Raw genomic sequence first — 26,757 nt, forward strand, 5'->3', positions numbered from 1 at the left:
CAACGTGAACGTGTGCCCGTTTCCGTTACACCGATGAAAGTATGGAATTGGGAAGCTATTCAGGTCGAATATTATAGCAGAGCACTATAGCAACATTGTAGTATGTACTGTAGCAGTACTATTCACAACTGGCCGAGAAACCAGAGAAACAGAGAATCCATACGGGCGTGTGGAAATTATCCACTCCCGTGTGGAAATTCCGCACGGGCGTGTGGAGCATCCACGCCCGTGGAGTCACCCGATTCCAACACTATTTAAAGCCGATTCAGTCCCAATTTTGGTATTCTTTTCTCCATCTTTTCCCCAACTTGCGAGAGGGCTTCTTCGGCTAGGGTTTTGAGGGGTATTAGCTAGGTTTTTGGAGAAGTTCTACGACTCTGACATCACGCGTCATTTGGAAGAAGGTTATTGGTAGAGCTTTCGTCGGCACCGATTCGGTGAGGTGTATCCTAGGCCGGACAAAGGATCCCTTGTGACGAGTAGTGGACTCTCCACAAGACCATCGGCACGACCATCGAGGGGATTTCATTATGGATTCATTGCTTTTACATTCTATTTCTTTGATTGTACTTAGCTCCATGAAGAGCTAAACCCCTAGTGGGTACTCGGGTATTATAAACCCTAGAATGTATTTGTTTCTTTGAACCTCTTTATTATGTTTTCAATAAATTGATGTTTATTGTGAGTTCCAACCTTGAATGCTTGATTGTATGAACGCTTCCCCTAGAGTGACACTAGGGTTGAGAGTTCTTGTTGGTAACCTTGTGAATGAGTGACACACTACGACCGTTAGACAAAGCTAGGTTGGAGAGGGTTGAGAGGGTGAGTCGAGAGGTACAGGAGCGTCCCCTTTCCCCTCCGGTGTGGTAGATTCTACCTCCGTTCCTCGAGTTCTTTGCAGCTATAATAGAGTGAATGGTCTAAGGGATGAACTTCCGCTGGGGCTTAGTTGCGCGTGTAACAGAGTGAAGTGTTGAGGTGATCTTAGTATCTTGGGCTTAATTGTGGTTAGGGACCTTCCACCTGGACCAAAGGGTTAGGTCTATAATTAGGAAGAGATTTATCACTTGGAATTCCTAGAGCTCATTGCAACTCTATACGACTGCGAGGTGTTGAGATTGTTAGATTTCTCCTCTGGGACATGTATAGAGTTAGACATAGTTGACCTTAGATTTGGGACTATGCAATTAAGGATTTCCATGACTCACCATTGCATTGATTAGGAAGCATAATAGAGGGTTCTTGCACTTGAAACAATTATCCTAGGTGGAGCATTATCCGGGTACCCCATCTTTATCGATTGCCTTATCCCCTTCTTTACTTTTGCTCTCTTACTTGTTGCTTTTGTTGTTGAGAATTGAATCATTATCACACTCCTTATCATTGATCTTTCACATAGCTAAGAATCAAATTAAGTGTTTTTACTCCCTACTCCCTGTGGATTCGACCCCGCTCACCCGAGATTATTACTTCGACAAACCCGTGCACTTGCGGGATATACGCAAGGAGACCTTGTCATCGATTCTATACGAGTGCAAGGTTGAGAGATACTTGTGCCTTCGCTCTTGTCTCTTATCTCTTTTACTTTTGTTTACATTACATCTTATTACACAACTATTATTCACATTTCGTTTAGTTAAGAAATAATTCAAGTATTTTTATTCCCTACTCCCTGTGGATACGATACCCACTCATCTGGTATTTATTACTTCGACAAACCCGTGCACTTGTGGGACATACGCAAGGGGTGTTGTCCAGTTTTTGGTACCGTTGCGGGGGAGTAGGCGTTTTGAAATACTTTGCACTTTGTTTTCTTAGCTATTCATTCATTCTATTTCACATCTCCTTTTTCTATCATCATTCTGATTTGTTTTCTTTCTTTGTGTGCAGCTCCAGGTTATGACCTGAGGGAACCCTTTGATATTGATTGAAGGAGATCCTGAACTTGAACGTACACTCAGAAGAAAGGGAAAAGAACTTGTACAAGAACCGTTTAATCAAGCTGAAATAGAAGTTGAAGGATCAAATAATATGGAAGAACAGAATGAGCAACAGAGGACACTTTAAAATTATGCTAGACCATCACTTTTTAGTTACAGCTCTGAACTTCGAGTTGAAGCCAACATTCATCCAAATGATTCACTAATCAGCGCAGTTCAATGGTTTGGCCGATGAGGATCCAAATAACCATATAGAGAACTTCTTGGAAGTTTGTGATATGCTGAAGATTAACAGTGTATCGGATGATGCTATTAGAATGAGGGCTTTCTCATTCTCTCTCAAGGGAAGAGCCAAGCAGTGGCTACATTCTTTGCCCAAGGCCTCCATCACGACTTGGAACGAGATGGTCGAAGCTTTTCTTGCTAGTTACTTTCCTCCGGGAAAGTCGGCCAATCTTCGTAATGAGATATCATCGTTTGTGCAGATGGAGTTAGAGTCATTGCTTGACACATGGGAGCGCTTCAAGTATCTTTTGCGGAGGTGCCAACAACACGGATTTCCCAAATGGATGATTATTCAAACTTTCTACAATGGGTTGAATCTGAGTACAAGGCAATTGCTAGATGCTGCCGCAGGAGATACAATGGGTAGTAAAACCCCGGAAGAAGCCCGACAGTTAGTAGAAGACATGGCCATGAAAAGTTATTAGTGGAATGCACGGGAAAAGAAAGAGATGGCCGAACTCCATGAAATAGATGTAGTAACTTCATTGGCGGCTCAAGTAGAATCATTGAGTAAGAAGTTAGACCTTCTAACTTCTAATAGAGTGGCAGTCATGACTACTTTCACTGGATGCAGTAGAGGACATGCTCCCTCCAATTGCCCGATCTCTATTGTTGATGCATCTTCAGTGGAGAAAGTCGATTTTGTGGGTAATGCAATGAGGAACCAAGTGAATCCATATAGCAACACCTACAATCCGGGTTGGAAGAATCATCCCAATTTCTCGTGGAACAACCAAGGACCACAAAAGGCCATGGCACTAGTGGGTTTCCAATAAAAACAAGCCGCAAACATGGAGAACTGAGTTTCAGGCTTGGAAACCCGAATAACCGATTTAGAGAAGGCCTTGACTATGTTTTACGCAATCGCTAGATACAAGGTTTCAATCGGCCGAGGGCTACACTTCGCAACCACACCACTTCTTTACACAATCTTGAGAATCAAGTGGGGCAAATTACGAAGTCTCTATCAGAAAGACCACAAGGAAGCTAACTATCTACTCTAGGGATCATAAAGAAGGTCCTCTAGAAGATGAAGAGGGCGAGGAGACGCCACCGAAAACCCCCCAAAGCTGTTAGGGATGTGCGAGAACTGAACAAGTTGGATGAAACATTACTAGGTGGTACAAAGCCCGATAACTCTCCCTCTACCACTAAGAGACTTTGCTCTTCATGCTTTCAAGCTATAGGTAAGAGGGCAACCTTCATCTATCAACCCCCGTGGAATAAGACAAGGTACGTCAAGCTTAGTGACATTAAACAAGCGCTTCTTTGGAGGCAACCCAAGTGTTTACTGTTTTCTTAGTTGTTAATTTAGTGTTTGCATGAATAAGGTATCGAGTATTGGTGTCTATATATTTTAATGCATTGCTGTGAATTTCCCGTGGATTTTTGGTGCAATCGTGAGTGTTAATGTATTTGGCAAAGATTTGGTCGTTTGAGCGAGTTTTTCATGTTTTAGCTGGTGTATTTTGTATAGTAGGGCAGGCTTTGAATGTGTATACATGTTCAGGAATTTTCTGCAGAGCCTGTAGAGTTTTCTAAAGCATCCAGAGAAAACACATGGGCGTGGGTATTTTCCACACACCCGTGGGTCTACATTGCGAGCTCATCCAGAGAAAGCACAGGAGCGTAGACTTGCCCCTATGAAGGACCTTGTGAGTTCCACACGCCCATGGGTAATTTCTGCACGGGCGTGCGTCTTCCTGCAGACTTAGCAATTTTTCCCGAGAGCACACAGGGGCGTGGACTTACCCCTGTGGGCGATCTTGTGATAAACGCACGGGTGTAGGTAATTTCGCTGCGCCCGTGTGGATCTCTGCATGAGAGCTTTCCTCCATCTCAAGAAGACACGGGGACATGCGATCACCCCGTGAGTTAGACACGTGAATGTCCACGCCCGTCACGGGAATTTTTTTGCATGGACGTGCGAAACACTTAGTGATTCTTCTCGGTTGGACAGAGAAACCACAGGGGTGTGCATCTGCCCCTATGGATCGGGCGTACGGGCATGGGTATTTTCCACACGGCCATGCAGTTGCGTTCAGAGAGGTTGAGTGCTTTCCCAATAGCATACATGGGTATCTTTATCGATTGCCTTACCCCCTTCTTTACTTTTGCTCTCTTACTTGTTGCTTTTACTGTTGAGAATTGAATCATTATCAGACTCATTATCATTGATCTTTTACATAGCTAAGAATCGAATTAAGTATTTTTATTCCCTACTCCCTGTGGATTCGATACCCGCTCCCCCGGTATTATTACTTCGACAAACCCGTGCACTTGGGGGATATACGCAAGGGGACCTTGTCAGTATTCCATAGTTTGGACCATATCGATTCAATTGGGGCATATTATGGCAGACTATCTGCGATACTAGTGCCATAACGGGAGAGTAGTAGTATTATTTGTTGGCCCCTACATCACTAGACTTATTATGGGGATGGGCCTATAGGATGCTATTCAGGATGCCGAAAAGACAGTCATTCCTTCTTCACTTGGACTCGATACTCTTAGGATGATGGGAGTAGTGTGCAGATATGGGGCTGGAGCTTACATTTTGGTTACATCCTGATGCGAGATCCGCAAGTGCATGGAGTCGTCAAGTAATACCTCTCGTGCAAGCACGAGAGGGTCGTATTCCCTGGGCCAAGGATCTACCCTTAATTCCTCTTTCCGTATTGTCTAGCCGAAAGATTCGAAGGGTTTCTCTAATCTATTAATTAAAATGAAAGAACTACAAGTGGAGTCTAAAAATAAGGCAAGGGTATAAAAATCGGGGAAAAGAAATGGTCACGGATGTGGATTCCCTAGGGGCTACTAAAGTGTAAAAGGATGCTAAGTGTGTCATGCAATTGAGGGTTTGGACCTAAAGATTTCCTAAATTAGATCAACCCGATGGTCACGGCAATTGACCCCTTATCCGGTATAAGTATTGATACAGAATTTCTTCCGATCAAATCCTCATACGATTGCATTAACAAAGGGGGAAATCCCTAATTAAAGCCGGAACACGACTTGGTCTAGCCCTAATATTGGAGGGGTACAAAATACCCGATGGTCACGGCGTATTCGTACATGAATCTCTTCCAAACTTGGTGTGTCTAGTACAAGGGCGATGGTCACGCTACCAAGTACAACCTAGGAGTTGGTTTACAGAGTTCTCATGTAAGCAACACATCAAATACACCAAGAATGAATCAAAAACACACAACAATTGCAATACACCAAGATCATCCAAATACACAAGTTTACCCCAAGGTTCATCGGCATCCGGTGACCTTGGGGTCTACTCGTCCATGCAAATAAATACAAATAATAGGTCCATGAAAACAACTACAAATGGCATAAGAGAACTCCCTCAAACAATAGAAGTGAGATGACAAGCCAACTGAGGTGGAAAGCTTCCACGGATGCCGCAATCGGGGCTGCTTCCCTTGTCGTCTACAAGCTCCCAAAGAAGAGATCGATGAAGATCTAGCCAAACCAAGCTTCTCCCTTTGATTCCCCTTCTCCAAAACGTATGATCTTGCCTCCTCTGAACTGGTGGAAGTCGGCTCCAAGAACTCCCCCCAAAAGCTTTCTCCAAAAGCCTCCTCCCCTTTGCCCTAGAAATTCAGTCCAGAAAATATGTCGGTGCTATGGTACTCATCTACAATGATTTTGCTACATTGTTTTTTCTACGTTACTTCTGCTACAGTGCCGAGGGTTGTGAAATTCCAGCAAACCTCATGGGCACCCATGCGGGCGCATGGACCCCGTGAAGCTCACATCCAAATGGCCACAGCATGAATAGTGACCACCGCTACGATGCCGATACATGTGCTCGCTATAGTGCTGGAACCCCCAAAAAATGCCGCTTTTTGGTGTCGAATTCATCCAATTTGCATTTCGAGCTTCGTTCGACTCTTTTTAAGATCTGCAACACCGAAATAACCAATTTATACTTAAACGGGCATTAATTCATTAAAATAAACACAACTAATACAAGATTAATATGTATAAAATACGTACATTTAGGCGTTTATCACATCCCCCACTGAAAAGCACAGAGGGCGAAGGGATACAGAGATAGGATTCCATGCCGAGGGTGACCAAGACTTCAAGGTGCATGATTTCCCTTTCCCGAGCCTATGATCGTATTGAGAGGCTCGAGAGCACTGTGAGAGCATTGTGGTCTGAGGTCATCAATATTCGGTCGATACAATCAAACGACAGATATATCGAGATGGTAGCCCGTTTCAACGTGTTACGGCAGCTATTGATTGACAAACCTCCGAGCCCTCCGAAAGATCACCATCACCACCTCCACCGGCACTTGTTGATCTAGCACCAGCAGTAGCAACAAAGCCAGAGCGTGACACCGACGCTTGATTCGTTATCTTTATATCTTTATTTACTTTATTTTGTTTTGTTGTTGAACTTGTATACTCAGAAAGGACTTTCCTTCTGAGTTCATTTTCATTTTGTTGTCTCAAGTTGTATTCATTGCCTTATCTTTTATATATACTCGAGTTGTTTTTGTTTTTATTGAGCTTTACTGAACTCCCTCGTGTATGCGTGCAGATGGCCTTGTTAGTATGGGAATTGGGAACTAGTCATGGACACGGCCAATGTGGGCCATGTGTGCTTCACAACTCGTTGGAACCATACTCCCAAGGATTTATCTCCATCAAATACAACACTCGAAGTCAAGGGGGTATTGTTTCAATTGCCACTCTCACATCTATACTTGATTGCTTTATTTTCTTTTGTGCTTGCATGGTACATTGGGGACAATGTAAAACTTAAGTGTGGGGGGAGTATCATAGTACACATATCTTTTATATTAGTTTGATTGTTATACATGCTCACATAGCCAATGGCGGTTCACCTTAGTTGCAATGATTGTATTCTTGAGTTTAGGAGAGTTTTTAACATTGAATGTTCTCATGCTCTAGTTTTTACTTGAATTCCTAGGAATTTTTGGCCGATTTACACTTGTTTCACTACTCACTCTTAAAACTCTTTGGGAAACTCAAGTTTAATGTTAAAAGGACTAGTTATAGTTGTTCCTTTTGTTAATTTCAAAAAGAGTTTCATTGTTTAGTTATGCTTGTTGGTGGAAAGAGCTACCACCTATGAAGTATGAAGCTACTCTCATAAGTCGGATAATAATTATGCCCTAATGAGAGAAAGAGCTATCTCATAGTATACCTTGGGTTGACTTGAGTGAGTTTACACACACTTACACGATTTCAGGTTTGTTATCCTTTTTTATTCAAGTTTTTAGCTAGAGCATTGATTTTTGTATTTAATGTTAAAACTTTCCTTGTAGAATGCTCTCTTTGTATACTTTGGTGAACATAAGGCCAAGAACTTCCAATATTTCCTTCATTTATGCCTTAATGTTTTAATTTTTGCTTGAGGACAAGCAAAAGCTTAAGTGTGGGGGAGTTTGATAAGTGGTTGTGTGATAAGAATGCGAAGTGTTCTTTCCTTATGATGAGCATTACTTTTATCAGGTTTTAGCGCTAATATGTGTGCATTTATGTCACTTTCATGCATATAGGGTTGTGAAGCTGAATGTTAGAGAAAGAAGCCAATGTAGATCGTGAATGCATGACACGACCGAATATGCGTGTAAACCGCAAGTGCACGGGTGTCGAAGTAATAATACCCCGGTGAGAGGGGAGTTGAATCCACAGGGAATAGTACTTAGAACCACCAAGATTGCTATTTAACTAGAATGAAAATATGTTGAAAGTGATGTGACAACAAACTCAATGCAAGTGAAAATAAGAAAAGATAAAGGAGGCGCAATTAAAAGATAGGGGAGGCAATCGACGATAAATGGGGTACCCGAATATTGTTCCGCCTAGGACAATCGTTTCAAGTGCAAGAAACCTCTATTATGCTTCCTAATTAATACAATAGTGAGTCATGGAAATCCTTAATTGCATAGTCCCAAATCTAAGTTCAACCATGCCTAACCCTATACATGTCCCGGAGGAGAAATCGAACAATCTCAACACCTCGCACTCGTATAGAATTGCAATGAGCTCTAGGGAGTCCAAGTGATAAACCGTATTCCTATGTATAGACCTAACCCTATGGTCCAGGTGAAAGATCCCTAGCCACAATTAAGCCCTAGATGCTAAAATCACTTCAACGCTTCACTCCGTTGCACTCGCAACTAAGCCCATCGGAAGGTTATCCTTTAGCACATTCACTCTACTATGGCGGCAAAGAACTCTTGGAACGTGGAGGTAGGATAGATCACACCGGAGGAGAAAGGGGATGCTCCACTACCTCTTGACTCACCCTCTCAACCCTCTCCAATCTAGCTTTGTCTAACTCTCATTGTGTGTCACTCACTCACAAGAGTTACCAAGAAGAACTTCAACCCTAGTGTCACTCTAGGGGAGTATTCAAACAATCAAGCATACAAGATTAGAACTCACAATAAACATGAATTAATTAAAAGCATAATAAAGAGATTCAATGAAATGAATACATCCCAGGGTTTACAAATACCCAAGTACTCACTCGGGATTTAGCTCTCCATGGAGCAAAATACAATAGATAATGAAATCAAAAGTAAAGAGATGCAATCCATGAATGAAAACCCCCTTGTGTTTGTGTCAAAGGTCTTGTGGATCGGCTGCATCTTCTTCCAAGGTCCCTTCGTCAAACCTAGGGCACACCTCGCTAGATCGGTGCCGACGAAAGCTCCCCCAATAGCTCTCTTCCGAAGGAAACGCGGTGTCGAAGGCCGTCAAACCTCTCCAAAGCCTTGCCAAAGCCTCTCCAAACCCTAGCCACCGGCGCCTCCAAAGATGGAGAAAGGTGGAAGAAAAGATAGGGGAAAAGGTGGAGAAATCAGGCTGAATCACAGCTTTTAAAGGGCTGGAATCGGGCATCCACACGGGCGTGTAGAATTTCCATACGCTCTTGTGAATTCTCTGGAATTCTGATTTTCGGCCGGCTATGAACAGTAAATGCTATAGTAAATTGTTACAATGTTTTGCTACAGTAATCTGCTACATTACTCTGCCAAAAAACACTCCTGAATCCACTTTTCATTGAGGCAACATAAACAGGCACATGTTTATACCATAGATCGCGTCACTTTTTCAATGAATGGGTTCATTGGTGAAGATCTTACTATCAATGCACAAGTCTAGATATGTAAATGTGGCTGCCCTTGTGCCCTCCAAATCATTGTAATTGCTTGAATACATGGAGGTTGGCACACATCCGCACATCTTTGAGCCCAACTTGTGTCTTCGTGTTTGTTCCTTCCAAGATTTCATCAAATAGTACATTCATGATCTACTTTTGGCTTCTTTTCTTAAAACATAGCTTCACAACCCTACCTGCGCAAAAGAACACAAATACACATGTATTAGCGCTTAAACCTAATAAAAGTAATGCTCATTGTAAAGAAAGAACACTTCACATTCTTAACACACAGGCACTTATCAATGCACCATTTGGAGGAAATCTTGAGAAGGAGCAAATGCAAAGACATAAGTCGGGTTCAAGATGCGAGAATGTGTGCCAACCTCCTCATATTCAAGTCAGCACAATGACTTGGAGGTGCACAAAGGTATTCACATTCAAGTATTCTAGCTTGTGCATGTATAGAAAGATCTCCACCAATGTAGCCGTTTATTGAAAGAGCAAAGCGATCTACGACGTAAACGTATGCCCGTTTACATTACCTCAATGAGAACATGGATTCGGGAGTGTTTCAGACCGGCACTGTAGCAAATACTGTAGCAATTCATTGTAGCAGGTATTGTATAGCTGACCAAGAAAACTAAATTCCAGAGAATCCACACGGGCGTGTGGAAATTCTAAACGGGTCGTGTGGATGCCCGATTCTAGGCCTATTTAAGGCCGATTTCAGCCCTGATTTCAACATTCTTTTCTCCATCTTTTAACTAACTTGAGAGAGGACGGCAGTTAGGGTTTGGAGAGGTATTGGCCAGGGATTGGGAGAAGTTCTACGGCTCTGACATCGCGCTTCATTTAGAAGAAGGTTAGTGGGAGAGCTTTCGTCGGCACCGATCCGGCTAGGTGTATCCTAGGCCAGACAAAAGGACCATTAGACGAGTAGAGGTTTCTCCACAAGACTATCGTCACGACTACCAAGGGGGTTTTCTATGGATTGCTTGTTTTTACATTCGATTTAATTGATTGTAACTAGCTCCATAGAGAGCTAAACCCCCTAGTGGGTACTTGGATTTGTGAACCTTAGGATGTATTTGTTTCAGTAAACATTGTTATTATGCTTTCATTAATTGATGTTTTATTTGAGTTCCAATCTTGAATGCTTGATTGATTAAATGCTCCCTTAGAGTGACACTAGGGTTGAGAGTTCACCTTGGTAACCCTTGTGAGTGAGTGGCACACCACGAGAGTTAGACAAAGCTAGATTGGAGAGGTTGAGAGGGTGAGTCGAGAGGTAGCGGAGCGTCCCCTTTCTCCTCCGGTGTGATTCATCCTACCTTCATTTCCTCAAGTTCTTTGTGGCCATAGTAGAGTGAATGGGCTAAGGGATGACCTTCCACTGGGGCTTAGTTGCAGAGGCAACGGAGTGAAGTGTTGAAGTGATTTTAGCAGCTAGGGCTTAAGTGTGACTAGGGACCTTTCACCTGGACCAAAGGGTTAGGTCTACATCTAGGAAGAGGATTTATCACTTGGAATCCCTAGAACTCATTGCGATTCTATACGAGTGCGAGGTTGAGAGATTTTTCAATTTCTTCTCCGGGACATGTATAGAGTTAGGCATGGTTGACCTTAGATTTGGGATCATGTATTGAAGGATCTCCATGACTCATTAATGCATTAGTTAGAAAGATATTAGAGGGTTTTTGTAGTTGAAACGATTGTCCTAGTGGAACAATATCCGAGTACCCCATGTATATCGATTGCCTTACCTCCCCTTTACTTGTGCCTTTTCTCTTGTCTCTTTTACTTTTGTTTACATTACATATTGTTATACAACTATTATTCACTTTTCGTTTAGTTAAGAAACAATTCAAGTATTTTTATTCCCTATTCCTTGTGCATACGATACCCACTCATCTGGGATTTATTACTGCAACAACCCGTGCACTTGCAGGACATACGCAAGGGGCGTTGTCAGAGTGACACACCATGTGTGTTAGACAAAGTAAGATTGGAGAGGGTCGAGATGGTGAGTCGAGAGGTAGCAGAGAGTCCCCTTTCCCTTCCGATGCGATTTATCCCTACCTCGTGTTCCAAGAGTTTTTGCGATCACAATAGAGTGAAGTGCTAAGAGAGGAACTCTCTGGGGCATAGTTGCACAAGCAATGTAGTGAAGCATTGAAGTAATCCTTAGTGTTGGGGTTTAATTGTGACTAGGGGTCTTTCGCCTGGACCAAAGGATTACATCTAGATTAGAGAATAGGGTTATCACTTGGAGTCCCTAAAGCTTTAAGCAACTTTGCAAAGTGTGAGGTGTTGAGACTAGCGATTTCTCCTCCCGAGGGCATAGTGTAGGGATAGTCACGATTGACCTTAGGTTTGGGACTGCGTGTTTAAGGATTTACATGACTTATTTGACATTAGTTGGGAGACATAATGATTGGTTTTGCACTTGAAGCAATAGTCCTAGGGTGAGCAATGTCCGGGTGCCCTACTTTCTATCGATTGTCTTTTCTCTCATTTTATTGCGTCTCTCTTTCTTATTCTTTTCATTTCTTTGCACATTGATATTGCTTACATCACCTTCGAATCATCCTCATCATAGTTAAATAGCAAATTCTAGTATTTCTGATCACTATTCCCTATGGATACGACTATCCACTCACCAGGGTAATTATTACTTCGACAACCCGTGCACTTGAGGTACACAAGCAAAGGCTGTGTCACTAACCTAAAGATCGATTGGTGAAGTAATATTTAACTAACTAAAAAAAACTAAAATGAGGGCTAAGAGGGCTAATGTGATGATGTTGGCAAGAAAACAATGGGAGTAGAAGGCTATGATATAGATCCCCTTGGGGGTACTCATGTCACAAGGTTGAAGACAAAATGTAACAATGGTGGTTTTAACTAAGAGAAATCTAAAATAGATTAACCCCAAATCTCTTAGTAATTAATCCCTAATCCCATATAAGTTTCAATTGGAATAACTTATGGATGAGACAATCCACTGAAGGAAATCTCTAAAGATGAATAAACATAATCCTAGGTTTAATCCTCAAAGTCGGAGGGCTACCAGCACCCAAATCCCTAAGTGTATTGGCATAAAGAACCCCTTTTAATCTATCCAAGATCTAGTATAAGTGAGCATCCTATTTCTACAAGTTTAACTCAAAAAAAAAACTACAGTGGTCTCCATATGTAATTCAGGATATGAAAACATGATAGATTAAATCATAAGCCACTCAAAAGTATTAGAATAAAAGAAATCATCCAATATACATGCCCTCCCCTCTCTCAAGATTCACCGACATCCTATCGCCTTGGGGGTTTAGTCGCGCCATCAAATGAAAAATCACAAGAGATGTAAACAAAACTACACTATAAACCTCCCCGGGCCTTGAGAGTCATATGTGGACCGTGATAGAGTGCACGTGGGCATGGATAGTAACTCCTCGAGCCTTCAGGTAGCTGTATGGGGGGTGGTATGGGGGTCAATTTGATTTGCACGGGAACTTTTTGCGGATGCCTTATGGGCCTACAAGGAACCCTCAAGGCTTTTTAGCCTCTCCATGGGGGCTCTCTCGCAGCCCGCAAGGATTTCTAGCAGGAGCCACAGTGATGGCTTCTTCATGCCCTATAAAGCAAGTAACACAACATTAAGCAAGAAACATGAATCAATCCTGTAAAAATTACATGCAAAGTGTACAAGAAGTTGACAATGCTCCCCGCAAGTGCAGGGAGTTGTCGAAGTAATAAATCCCAAGTGAGTGGGGTATCGTATCCACAGGGAAAAGGGAATAAAAATACTTAATTTGCTTCTTAACTATATGAAATATGAATAGTGATATGTGTGACAAGATTCAATTCTCAAAAGTAAAGCAACCCAAAAGAGAGCAAAAGTAAAGGAGAAGGTAAGACAATCAATAAAGATGGGGTACCCGGGTATCGATCCGCTTAGGAAAATCGTTTCAAGTGCAAGAACTCTCTATTATGCTTCTTAACTAATGCAATGGTGAGTCAGGGACATCCTTTTAATGCATGGTCCCGAATCTAGGGTTAACCAAGCCTAATCCTCTACATGTCCTAGAGGAGAGATTGAACAACCTCTCAACCCCGCACACGTAGAAGGATTGCATTAAGCTCTGGGGATTCCAAGTGATAAATCTCTTCCTAATTATAGACATAACCCTTTGGTCCAAAAGAAAGGTCCCTAACCACAATTAAGTCCTAGATGCTAAAATCACCTCAACGCTTCACTCCGTTGCACTCGCAACTAAGCCCCAGCGGAGGGTCATCCTTTAGCTCATTCGCGCTATTATGGCCTCAAAGAACTCGAGGAACGGAGGTAGAATCTATCACACCAGAGGGGAAAGGGGATGCTCCTGTACCTCTCGACTCACCCTCTCAACCCTCTCCAATCAGGCTTTATCTAACTCTCGTGGTGTGTCACTCACTCACAAGGGTTACCACATGAACTCTCAACCTTAGTGTCACTCTAAGGGAGTATTCAGACAATCAAACATTCAAGATTGGAACTCACAATAACATCAATTAATTGAAAGCATAATAAAGAGATTCAATAAAACTAATACATCCTAGGGTTCACAAATACCCAAGTACCCACTAGGGGTTTAGCTCTCCATGGAGCATAATACAAACGATAATGAAATCAAATGTAAAAGAAAGCAATCCATAGGAAAACCCCCCTCGATAGTCATGGAGATGGTCTTGTGGAGAGTTCTCTACTCGTCGCAAGATCCCCTTGTCCGGTATATGATACGACTCGCCAAATCAATCCGACGGAGACTCCTTTACCAACCTACTTCCAAAGAGATGATGATGTCAGAGCTGTAGAACCTCTCCAAATCCCTAGCCAATACATCTCAAAACCCTAGTCGCAGCCCTCTCTCAAGTTAGGGAAAAGATGGGGAAAAGAATCCTCAAATCGGGGCTGAGATCGGCCTTAAATATGGTTGGAATCAGGATTCCACACGCCCCTGTGGATATTCCACACGGGCCTGTGGAATTAACGCACGGGCATGTGGAATTTCCACATGCCCGTGATAAGTGTCTAAATGCAGGTGTTTTCATATATATATCGTATTCACTTTGCATGTATTTTGTGAGGTTTGATGCCCTTTTTATGCTTAATCGTCTACTATTTGCTTTGTAGGGCATAAGGAAGCCATGGAGAATAAGAAGATATCATTTGGGAGAAAAGAGAAGAAAACATGAATTTCATACTACCCCAATACTACCCAGTATGAAGGCCGTATGCACTATAGCAGCGGAATGATTCAGAGTGTCTGCCCAGATTTCCATACTACCCAGTATACGGGGCCATATGGAGGCCGTATGCACCCCGTATGGAATCGCGAATCTGGGGTTTTTGAGTGCTATACGACCCCTTTACGACCCCCATACGACCTGTATGCCCGGGGGGTATATATACTGACTTTTAGGGCAGAAAAGGGACTTTTTGGCTAGACTTTTTGCTGGGCATATTTTGGGAAACACTTGAGAGGCTTGTGGCAACCTTGTAGAGGAGAAGAAGGGAAAGGAAGCTAGAAGATCATCCAAGCCCAAGGTCCAAGACTCTCAAGGCAAGAAGGCAACTTCATTCAAGGGGAGATCTACCACGATTTGAGGGAACGAGACCCGCGGCTAGAGGAAGCATCATTGGGCACTCCTTTGGTGGGAAAAGCGTCATTCGACATATTCTTCATCTCCTACTCTGCCATTTCATCTAGGGAGTGTCATTTATGCCTTTGTTTCATGTTTTGCTTGTTTGTATTGCTTGTTGTGGGATGATGACACACTAGACCCCCAAGGCCACCGGGTGTTGGTGAACCTTGGCGGGTTTTATCATGTATGTTGGATGATAACTTGTTAATTCCATGTTTGGGTAATTTTGAGATTTAATCCATTGTTTTCATGCTAAGTGCTACACTAAGGAGAAATCCGTAGCTCTTTTATGAGTGATGCATGTAGATGTGACTTGCTCGCATGTATTAGATCATGAATGGATTAGAAGGAGATACTTGTATCATCACGCCGAGAAATCGGGTGTTTGGTAGCCCTCCATGTAGGTTTAATCCGAAAAAGAGTAGGTTTACTCCTAAGTGAGATTTCCTCGTACTTAATGCAATCGTAGGGATATGGATTTGGGAGAAATTCCTATCTATGTCCGTATGGGATTAGGGTTCAATCGCCGAGAAATTGGGGTTGTTCTAATCTTGGAATCTCATGGTCCATTTTACCCTTGCATCTTTAGATCATCATCCATGTTGCATGATAACCCCTCAAGGTTATCCACATCCATAGGCCTTTGCATTTCATTGATTCTCTTGCTTGCTCATTGCTTGTTCTCTCTAATTTGTTGGCAAATATCAGTTTAGCTTTAATTACATTTAGGAGAGTAAAATCCATCGCTTGAGATCTTTGGCTAGATAATAGCTCAAGAAGGAGTAATAGGAGATCCTTAGCCCCATGGAATACAATCCTCTTGTCTTCACACGAGGTATTACTTGGCGATCCCGTACACTTGCGCGGAAGTAATCAGCCCGTGTGGCTCCTCTGTTTTGCTCCTTCTTCGGCCTGCTATGAACAATACCTGCTATAGTGATAGACCAAAATACTCCCGAATCCATGCTTTCATCGTGGTAACGTAAACGGGCACACGTTCACGTCATAGATCGTCTTGGTTCTTTAATAAACGATCATGTTGGTGGAGATCTTGCTAAGTATGCACAAGCCAGAATACTGGGATGTAACTGCCTTCATGCCCCTCTGAATCATTGCCTTAGCTTGAATACATGAAGGTTGGCATACATTCTAGCATTCTAAACCTGACTCATGTCTCCGCGATTAAGCCTTCTCAAGATCTCCTCCAAATAATGCGTAAAACGATCTACAATGGCTTCTTTCACAAATAATCAGCCTCACAACCCAACCTGCATAAAAGTACATAAATACACACGTATTAGTGCTAAAACCTGACAAAAGTAATGCCCATCTTAAGGGAAGAATGCTTCGCATTCTTATCGCACAAGTACTTATCAAACTCCCCCACACTTAAGCTTTTGCTTGTCCTCAAGCAAAAATTAAAACATTGTATGCATAGATGAAGGGACTATTAGAAGTGCTTGGCCTTAGGTTCACCAAAGCATGCAAAGACAACATTCTAATAGTAAAGGAAATTTCAACACTAAATACGAAAGAATCAATGCTCTAGCTAAAAACTTGAATCAAAAAGGACAACAAACCCGAAGTCATGTAAGTGTGTGAACTCACTCAAGTCAACCCAAAGTATACTCCTCAAAGTTCTAGGTATAAGGGACTTATTTATCTACAAAGAATACCAAACATTTCAAAAAGGGTAGTAGCTTCACACATTCTCTAAGGTAGCCATTTCCAAAGCGGCGGCTAAGGTGGCTTTCACACTTTCAAGGTGGTAGCTCTTTCTACCGGGCTGGTAGCTTTCACACATCCCATGAGATAGCTCTTTCTCTCAATAGGGCATAGCTAGTATCTGACTTATGAGAGTAGCTTTATACATCATGGGTGGTAGCTCTTTCCACCCAACAAGCAAAATTAAATGATAAAAACATTTTGTTCTTTGTTTCTTTTCCATTTTCCATTTTTTTAAAGCAATACAAGAAACAAAACTAAACTGGTCCCTCTAACCTTAAACTTGAGTTTCCAAAAGAGTTTAAAAAGTGAGAAGTGCACAAAATGTTATTCGGGCAAAAAATTCCTAAAAATTCAAGCAAGAACTAGAGCATGAGAACATTCAATGTTAAAAAATTTTCTTAAACTCAAGAATACCGTCATTGCAACTAAGGTGAACCGCCATTGGCTACGTGAGCATATATATCAATCAAAATAGTGTAAAAGATATGTGCACTATGAAACTCCCCCCCACACACACACACACTTAAGTTGTACATTGACCTCAATGTACACATACAAGCTTACTTATAATGTATATCAATCAAGAATAAAATGTGGGAGAACCAATCAAAATAATACTCCCCAGACTCCTAGTGTTGCATTTGATGGAGCTAAATCCGTAGGGGTTATGTTCCAACGGGTTGTGAGGCACACACGGCTAAGTGGCAAAGCATCTTGCCAGTGTCTATGACAAGTTCTCAATTCCCATGATGACAAGATCATCTGCACGCATACACGAGGGGATTCAGTAGAGCTCAATAAAAGAAAAACAAAACTCGAGTATATATAAGATAGAGCAAGAAATACAACTTGAGACAACAAAATGAAAATAAGCTCAGAAGGAAAGTCCTTTCTGAGGATAACAAGTCCAAAAGAAAATGCAAGTAGAAGTAAAATAAAAGCAAGTCAACTGTCGGCGCCATGCTCTGGGTCCTCTGCTGCTGGTGCTGGATCAGAAGGTGCTGGTGGGTCCAATGATGGTGATGCAGGGGGCAACTGGGAGGTGCGCGGTCACAGTACAAAAGGTGTGGTAGCATCTCGATGAAGGATCTGCTGTAAAATGTTGAAACGCGCCATGAACTCTATGAACTGTGTGGCATGTGTTGCATGCATCTCTGCTATCTCTGCATGTGCCTCAGCGATCTCTGCTCGTATTACCCACACGGCACTCTTGAGCCTCTCAAAGCGATCATGGGCTCGAGATGGTGAGAACATATGTACCGGGTGTGGGTCCTCTGTCGCCGGAGGTGCGTCAGTCTCCATCAGCATCGGCTGAGGCTCGGGGGCAGGCTGAGAAGCCTCTACGTCATCACCCTCATCCTCAGCCAACTCTGAAGTGGGAAGAACCAAGGCATATACCCCCGTCCGTACTTGGCGGATCATACCCATCAATCTCATCATCTCCAGACTCAGGGGAGTAGGAGTACTCGTCCTCTCAGCCCCGAGAATCGTGTCCAAGAGGCCCATGCCCATGACTAGCCTCGTAATGTAGAGGCCAGACAAGATTGCTCCCAATCTAGCATAATGCCCCTGATGATGAATGTACTCTGCAAGGATGTGCCCCAGATGAATCGGTATGCTCTGCACCATCGAATACAGATATAAAAGCTCCTGCCGGCTCAAAACACCTGTGCTGTCACCACGGCCATTCACCGACCTACTCATAATGGCGTGTAAATATCGGTAGGCAGGTCGAGAAAGGCACGAGGCCTTGGACATCGTCGGCTCGTACTGACCCTGACCACACAACACTCGGTAGGCTCTCTGAGGGGTCAAACTCCAGGATAATCAGTCGGTAGCTGAGAATAATCCTTAGTGTCCGTGAATGCCTCCTCATATAGCCCAACCGAGACTGAGAACTCTGTGATGCTCATGTAGTAGTGATGTCCAAATGCTCTGAACTAGATGGTGTCCATGCTCTTGAATCTCTCATATGATCTATTGAACTCAAATGACGACAGCACCTTCAGTGTGAGCTCACAAATGGCTGGCTCTCTGATCGTCTATAACTGATTCCACCCCCCTACTAAAACAAGGTCCTCGACCTCTTCAGCAAATTCATCCCCCTGCTGTAACTCTCGGAGTATGCTATTGTACAGATACCGAGTCTGTCCAAATCGAAGTCTCGACCGACGCACGAAACGAGACTGATGCTTGTGAATAGCAAAACTCATGCCCTCGGACTCAGAGGATGACTCCCACGGACGTTTATCTGCTTGCTTCTTTGACCTAGGTGCCATATCCTGCAAATTTTTAAAGGAAATCAATCAAACAAGCTGGATAAACGCTGCTGCAGAAATCCACACGGTCGTGTGGAATTTCCGCACGCCCGTGTGGATCCGCAGGGCGTGAAGAACCGCACGGCCGCACCTCAGAAAGCCACACGCCCCTGTGCACTCTATGCCCAACCGAGAGAAAATCACTAAGTGTTTCACACGCCCGTGTGGAAATTCCGCACGGCCGTGGACAATTACAGGCCCAACTCACAGGGGCGAGTGCACGCCCCCGTGCGCTCTCGAGATGGAGAAGGGATCGTCTGCAGAAATCTGCACGGGCATGTGAAAAATACCCACGCCCGTGCGTTGGTCACAAGGTTGCCCATAGGGGTGAGTGCATGCCCCTGTGTGCTCTCGGGAAAAATTCCCAGGATTTTGCAGAACAACGCACGCCAGTGCGGTAATTCTGCACGGCCGTGCGATAATCGCAAGGTCGCTCACAGGGCTAGTGCACGCCCCTGTGCCTTCTCTGGATGAGCTCGCAATACAGCCCCACGGGCGTGTGGAAATTCCGCACTCCCATGCGTTTTCTCTGGATGTCGTGAAGAACTTTGTAGGCTCTGCAGAAATTTTCTGAACATGTTTACACATTTAGAGCCTGCTCTTTTATGCAACAGTTACTAGTGAAAAAACAATAGAAACAAGCTCAAACGAATAAATCTTTGCCAAATCCACATGAAAACACACGATGACACAGAAATCCACCAAAATGAACACAGCACAAGCATCTAAACATGACGACACCAACATTTAACAAGTTATTCATGCAAAACTAAACTATGACTATGAAAAATAGTAAACACTTGGGTTGTCTCCCAAGAAGCGCTTGTTTAATGTCACTAAGCTTGACGTACCTTGTCTTACCTCGCGGGGGTTCATAGATGGAAGTTACACTCTTACCCATGGCTTGAAAGCATGTTGAGTAAAGTCTCTTGAGAGTAGAGGGAGAAATGTCGGGCTTGGGACTACCTAGAAACGGTTCACTGTTCAGTTCGCGCACACCTCCAACAGTCTTGGAGTGTTTCTAGTGGCGTCTCCTTGCCCTCTTCATCTTCCAGAGCACCTTCTTTAAGATCCCCGGGGTAGACGGTTCTTCTTCAGTCGAACCAAGTATCATTACTTCTTTGATTTCCTCTTCTTGGTCGAACAAACCTTCATACGGGTCCAGATTGAACATTTCCTGCATGTATTCATCAACAATCTCATCAGTAGTGTCTAGAAAGTACAAAGTATCATCAAAGTCAAGAGAATGCCGTATGGCTTCAGCAAGGCGATGTGTAAGCTTGTTATCTCCGACTCTCAAAGTTAGCTCCCCGCCGTCCATGTCAATCAATGCTTTGGAAGTCCGCAAGAATGGTCTCCCAAGTATTAAGGGTACATTCGTATCCTCATCGACGTCTAGCACTATAAAGTCAACCGGAAAAATATACTTGTCCACCTTGACAAGCACGTCTTCAATAATGCCCCTCGGATGTCACACCGTTCGGTCCGCCAATTGCAAAGTCATCCGAGTGGGCCTAGGCTTGCCCAAGTCTAGCTTTTGAAAGAAAATGTATGGCATGACGTTGATGCTAGCCCCTGAATCCGCCAATGCCATTTCTTTACCTAGATTGCCAATATTACAAGGAATGATGAAGCTTCCCGGGTCTTTCTTCTTGTTCGGCATGTTCTTTTGCAACACCACCGAGCAAGATGCATCTAAAATCACTGAAGCACTCTCGTCCAACTTCCTCTTGTTAGTCAACAAGTCTTTAAAGAATTTCGCATACTTAGGCATTTGAGCTAATGCCTCGACAAAAGGAATATTGATGTGGAGTTGCTTGAATAAACTCAGGAACTTCTTGTACTATTCACCTCTTTCTCTTTGCTTGTTCCCTCTTCAACCTCTATAACCTCGGGTGCGTGTTCTTTTGGCTTCTCACCCGGAACCCTATCTTCAATCTCACGACCACTTCTCACAGTGATCGCCTTCACATGCTCTCTAGGGTTGCTCTCGGTATTGCTCGGCAAGCTTCCATGTGGCCTTTCCGAGAGGGACTTCGCAATCTGCCCCACCTTATTTTCAAGGTTATGCAAAGAGGCGGTGTGATTGTAAAGTGTAGCCTCAACTGATTCAAACCTTGTATTTGAAGATTGCACAAATCTAGTCAAAGCCTTCTCCAAATCATTCATTCGGGTTTCCAAACCAAAAACTCTGCTTTCCACGTTTGGAGCTTGTTGTTGGAAACCCGGTGGCCCCATGGCCTTTTGTGGACTTTGGTTACTCCACGAGAAATTGGGATGATTCTTCTAACCTGGATTGTAGGTATTGCTATATGGGTTTCCTTGAGTCCTCATGCCAGTACCTACAAAATCGACGTTCTCAACCAAAGATGCATCACCAATAGAGATCGGGCAATCGGAGGGAGCATGTCCTCCACCACACCCGGTGCAAGTACTCACAGTCGCCACACTTTTTGAAGTTAGAAGATCTAACTTCTTACTCAAATTTTCCACTTGCACCGCCAATGAAGTTATTGCATCTATCTCATGAAGACCTGCCACCTTTTCTTCTCGATGCATTCCATTGGTAGGTGTTTAACCCCATTTCATCAATAAGTTGACAGGCTCATCAGGGGTCTTGCTACCTAAGGTACCTCCTGCTGCTGCATCGAAGAGTTATCTTGTACTCGGATTTAACCCGTTGTAAAAAGTCTGAACAATCATCCACTTCGGGAATCCGTGTTGTGGGCACTTTCTCAGGAGCTCCTTGAACCTTTCCCATGTCTCGAATAGAGACTCCAATTCCGACTGTACAAAGGATGAGATCTCATTCCTAAGCTTTGCAGATTTTCCAGGAGAGAAATAACGGGCTAGAAAAGCTTCTACCATCTCCTCCCATGTAGTAATCAAGGCTCTAGGTAATGAGTATAGCCACTGCTTTGGTCTCCCTTTTAGGGAAAATGGGAAGGCTCTCAACTTGATGGCATCATCTGTCACCTCGTTTATCTTGAGCATATCACACACCTCGAGAAAGTTCTCTATGTGACTGTTTGGATCCTCATCAGCCAAACCATTGAACTGTGCGGATTGCTACAACATGTGGATGAATGCCGGCTTTATCTCAAAATTTTGAGTTGTAATTGGGGGTCACACAATACTTGATTGTGTGCCCAAAACTGAGGGTCTAGCATAATCAGAGAGTGTCCTCTACTGCTCATTCTGTTCTGCCATATTATCTGACCCTTCAACTTCCAAATCAGCTAGATTAGATTGTTCTTCCACAGGTCCTTTCCCTTTTCTTCAAAGTGTTCTTTCAAGCTTGGGATCTCCTTTAATCAATATTGAGGGGTTCCCTCAGGTCATTAACCTGAAGCTACACAAAGGAACGAAAACAAATCAGAACGATGATAGAAAAGAAAATGTGAAATAGAATGGATAAAAGAATAGCTAAGGTAACAAAAGTGCAAAATATCTCTAAACGCCTTTTCCCCGGCAACAACGCCAAAAACTTGACAATGCTTGCCACAAGTGCACGGAGTTGTCGAAGTAATAAATCCCAGGTGAGTAGGGTGTCGTATCCACAGGGAAAAGGGAATAAAAATACTTAATTTGCTTCTTAACTATATGAAAGATGAATAGTTATGTATGTGACAAGATTCAATTCTCAAAAGTAAAGCAACCCGAAAGAGAGCAAAAGTAAAGGAGAAGGTAAGGCAATCGATAAAGATGGGGTACCCGGGTATCGATCTACCTAGGAAAATTGTTTCAAGTGCAAGAACTCTCTATTATGCTTCTTAACTAATGCAATGGTGAGTAAGGGACATCCTTTTAATGCATGGTCCCGAATCTAGGGTTAACCAAGCCTAATCCTCTACATGTCCAGGAGGAGAGGTTGAACAACCTCTCAACCTCGCACTGGTAGAAGGATTGCATTAAACTCTAGGGATTCCAAATGATAAATCTTTTCCTAATTGTAGACCTAACCCTTTGGTCCCGAAAAACGGTCCCTAACCACAATTAAGCCCTAGATGCTAAAATCACCTCAACGCTTAACTCCGTTGCACTCGCAACTAAACCTCAGTGGAGGGTCATCCCTTAGCTCATTTGCTCTATTATGGTCGCAAAGAACTCGAGGAATGGAGGTAGAATCTATCATACCTGAGGGGAAAGGGGACGCTCCTGTACCTCTCGACTCACCCTCTCAACCCTCTCCAATCAAGCTTTGTCTAACTCTCCTGGTGTGTGACTCACTCACAAGGGTTACCACATGAACTCTCAACCTTAGTGTCACTCTAAGGGAGTATTCAAACAATCAAATATTCAAGATTGGAACTCACAATAACATCAATTAATTGAAAGCATAATAAAGAGATTCAATGAAACTAATACATCCTAGGGTTCACAAATACCCAAGTAACTACTAGGGGTTTAGCTCTCCATGGAGCACAATACAAACGATAATGAAATCAAATGTAAAAGAAAGCAATCCATAGGAAAAACCCCCTCGATAGTCGTGGTGATGGTCTTGTGGAGAGTCCTCTACTCGTCGCAAGATCCCCTTGTTCGGTATAAGATACGCCTCACCAAATCAATCTGACGGAGGCTCCCTTACCAACCTTCTTCCAAAGAGATGACGATGTCGGAGCCATAGAACCTCTCCAAATCCCTAGCCAATACATCTCAAAACCCTAGCCGCAGCCCTCTCTTAAGTTAGGGAAAAGATGGAGAAAAGAATCCTCAAATCGGGGCTGAAATCAGCCTTAAATAGGGTTGGAATCGGGATTCCACTCGCCCCTGTGGATATTCCACACAGGCCTGTGGAATTAACACACGGGTGTGTGGAATTTCCACACGCCCGTGTGGCTCCTCTGTTTTGCTACTTCTTCGTCCAGCTATGAACAGTACCTGCTACAGTGATGGCCCGAAATACTCCCAAATCCATGCTTTCATTGAGGTAACGTAAACGGGCACACGTTCGCATCGTAGATCATCTTGGTTCTTCAATAAATGATCACGTTGGTGGAGATCTTTCTATGTATGCACAAGCCGGAATACTGGGATGTAACTGCCTTCGTGTCCCTCCGAATCATTGCCTTAGCTCGAATACATGGAGGTTGGCATACATTCTATCATTCTAAACCCGACTCATGTCTCCGCGTTTGAGCTTTCTCAAGATCTCCTCCAAATAATGCATAAAACGATCTACAATGGCTTTTTTCACAAATAATCAGCCTCACAACCGAACCTGTATAAAAGTACATAAATACACACGTATTAGCGCTAAAACCTGACAAAAGTAATGCCCATCATAAGGGAAGAATGCTTCGCATTCTTATAGCACAAGCACTTATCAGAAGTATAGATGATATTAAGTACATTTAAGGACTTATCATCTATACAAGTCTTATGGGTTGAAAGAAGCGAACTAGAGATTTATAATTGATAAGTGCTTGTGTATATGTAATACGAAGTATTCTTTTCTTACATTTAGCATTACTTTTCTCAGATTTTATTGCTATTCATGTGTACATGTGTTTTTTTGTGCATTTAGAGTTGTGGAGACAATTGTGGAAGAAAGGAACCAAAAGTAAATCGTGGATGCATTTGATGATGAAGTTCTTGGATTGAACAAACGTGAAGACACAAGTTGTACTCAAAGGCATATGGATGTGTGCCAACCTCCATTGTGCTCAAGCAAATCTATAAAGTGGAGGGGCACAAAGGTAGTCACACTCATGTGTTCCTACTTGTGCAATAGTAGTAAGATCTTCGTCAATGTGATTTCAATGAAGATGCGACACGATCTACCGCATGAATGTGTGCCCACTCATGTGGCCTCATTGAAAAAAATGGAATCGGGAGCATTTTGGTAAAGTACTATAGGAGTTTACTGTCGCAAATTAATGTAGTAAAATTACTGTAGCAGTTACTGTTTATAGCTAGCAGGAAACAGGTTCTGGAAATCCACACGGCCGAGTGGATGCCCGATTCCAACCCCTATAAATACCACGATTTGAGACCTTTTGAGAGAACTTTTCCCCATCTTTTGCCCACCTTTGGAGGCTCTCGTGGCTAGGGTTTGGAGAGGCTTTGCCTAGGTCTTTGGAGTAGTTCTACGGCCTTTGATATCATGTTCCTTCATAAGGTAGCTATTGGGGGAGATTTTGTCGGCATCGATTCAGCGAGGTGTGCCCTAGGTTTGATGAGGGAACCCTTGGAGAAGACGAGACGGCTCTACAAGACCATCGATATGGATGACAAGAGGGTTTTACTTATGGATTGCATGCTTTTACATTCAATTTTATTATTGATTATATATTGCTCCATGGATAGCTAAACCCCTAGTGGGTGCTCGGACTTGTAAACCCTAGGATGATTTTGTTCCATTGACCTTTATTATGTTTCTTTAATTGATGCTTTAATTGAGTTACATCCTTGAATGCTTGTTGAATTGATTTTTCCTCAGAGTGACACTAGGGTCAAGAATCTATATTGGCAATCCTTTTGAATGAGTGACACTTCATTAGGATTAGACAAAGCAAGGTTGGAGAGGGTCCAGAGGGTCCAGAGGTAGCGGAACATCCCCTTTCCCTTCTGATATGATTTATCCTAGCTCCAAATTCCAAGAGTTCTTTGCGGTCATGATAGAGTGAAGTGCTAAGAGACAAACTCCAGTGGGGCTTAGTTGCAGGAGTAACAGAGTGAAGTGTTGAAGTAATCCTTAGTGTTGGGGCTTAATCGTGACTAAGCGTCTTTCGCTTGAACCAAAGGGTTAGATCTATATTAGGGAATAGGGTTTATCACTTGGAGTCCCTAGAGCTTCAAGCAACCTTACACAGTGTGAGGAGTCAAGAGTATCCCTTTCCGCCGGGGCATAGTATAGGGTTAGTCACGGTTGACCTTAGGTTTAGGACGGTGTGTGTTTTGGATTTTCATGACTCATTAAATATCAGTTAGGATGCATAATGATTAGTCTTGTACTTGAAACAATAGTCCTAGGGTGAGCAATGTTTGGGTAACCCATCTTCATATCTATTATCTCTCCTTATCCCTATTGCGTCTTTTTCTTTTTTTTCTTTATTTTCATTTACATCGAAATTATTCACTCAAATCACAACTTGGTTTCCACTATAGTTAGATAGAAATACTTGTGTTTCCAAGCACTATTCCCTGTGGATACGACTACCCACTCACCGAGATACTTTATTACTTTAATAACCCGTGCACTTGCAGTTCACACACACACACACATACACACACACACACACACACAAAATAATCTTGAGTAAAACTGAACTATTTGAGGAACACAGAAGTTTTTAGCACCTGTGCATTGAACCCTCTTGATTACTCTAGGAGCTCATCAATTTTAATTACCTAAGGTCATGCACTTATTCTTCTTAGTTTGTTATGTGTCTTTTTTTAAGGATAAGCAAAAGCTGAAAGTGTGGGTGAATTTAATAAGTGTATAAATGAATACATTTTTTATAATATTTCATACACCTAATTGGAATGTTTTTTGGAGTTTATTGGGAAGACGATACTTAACATGGTGTAAAAATTGATTGTAGATCACATGCAATGCATTATGAATAGAAGGGGGCTAAAAGAAGCAATGTTGAACCAAAATGAGGTAGATAAAGCTCTCTTGACATTAAGAACAA

General features: G+C 42.8%; 2 non-coding genes across 2 annotated transcripts; one reads left to right on the forward strand and one right to left on the reverse strand.

Moving 5' to 3' along the window:
• Positions 1-2,392: 2,392 nt before the first annotated feature.
• LOC120257778 lies at positions 2,393-2,499 on the reverse strand. The gene has a single exon (XR_005535863.1). It is a non-coding gene; the product is annotated as a small nucleolar RNA R71 (small nucleolar RNA).
• A 19,328-nt stretch (positions 2,500-21,827) lies between these two features.
• LOC120257793 lies at positions 21,828-21,934 on the forward strand. Its single transcript, XR_005535877.1, has one exon. It is a non-coding gene; the product is annotated as a small nucleolar RNA R71 (small nucleolar RNA).
• Positions 21,935-26,757: the final 4,823 nt, after the last annotated feature.

This window comes from Dioscorea cayenensis, chromosome 3 (genome assembly GCF_009730915.1).
Source record: "Dioscorea cayenensis subsp. rotundata cultivar TDr96_F1 chromosome 3, TDr96_F1_v2_PseudoChromosome.rev07_lg8_w22 25.fasta, whole genome shotgun sequence".
NCBI lineage: Eukaryota > Viridiplantae > Streptophyta > Magnoliopsida > Dioscoreales > Dioscoreaceae > Dioscorea > Dioscorea cayenensis.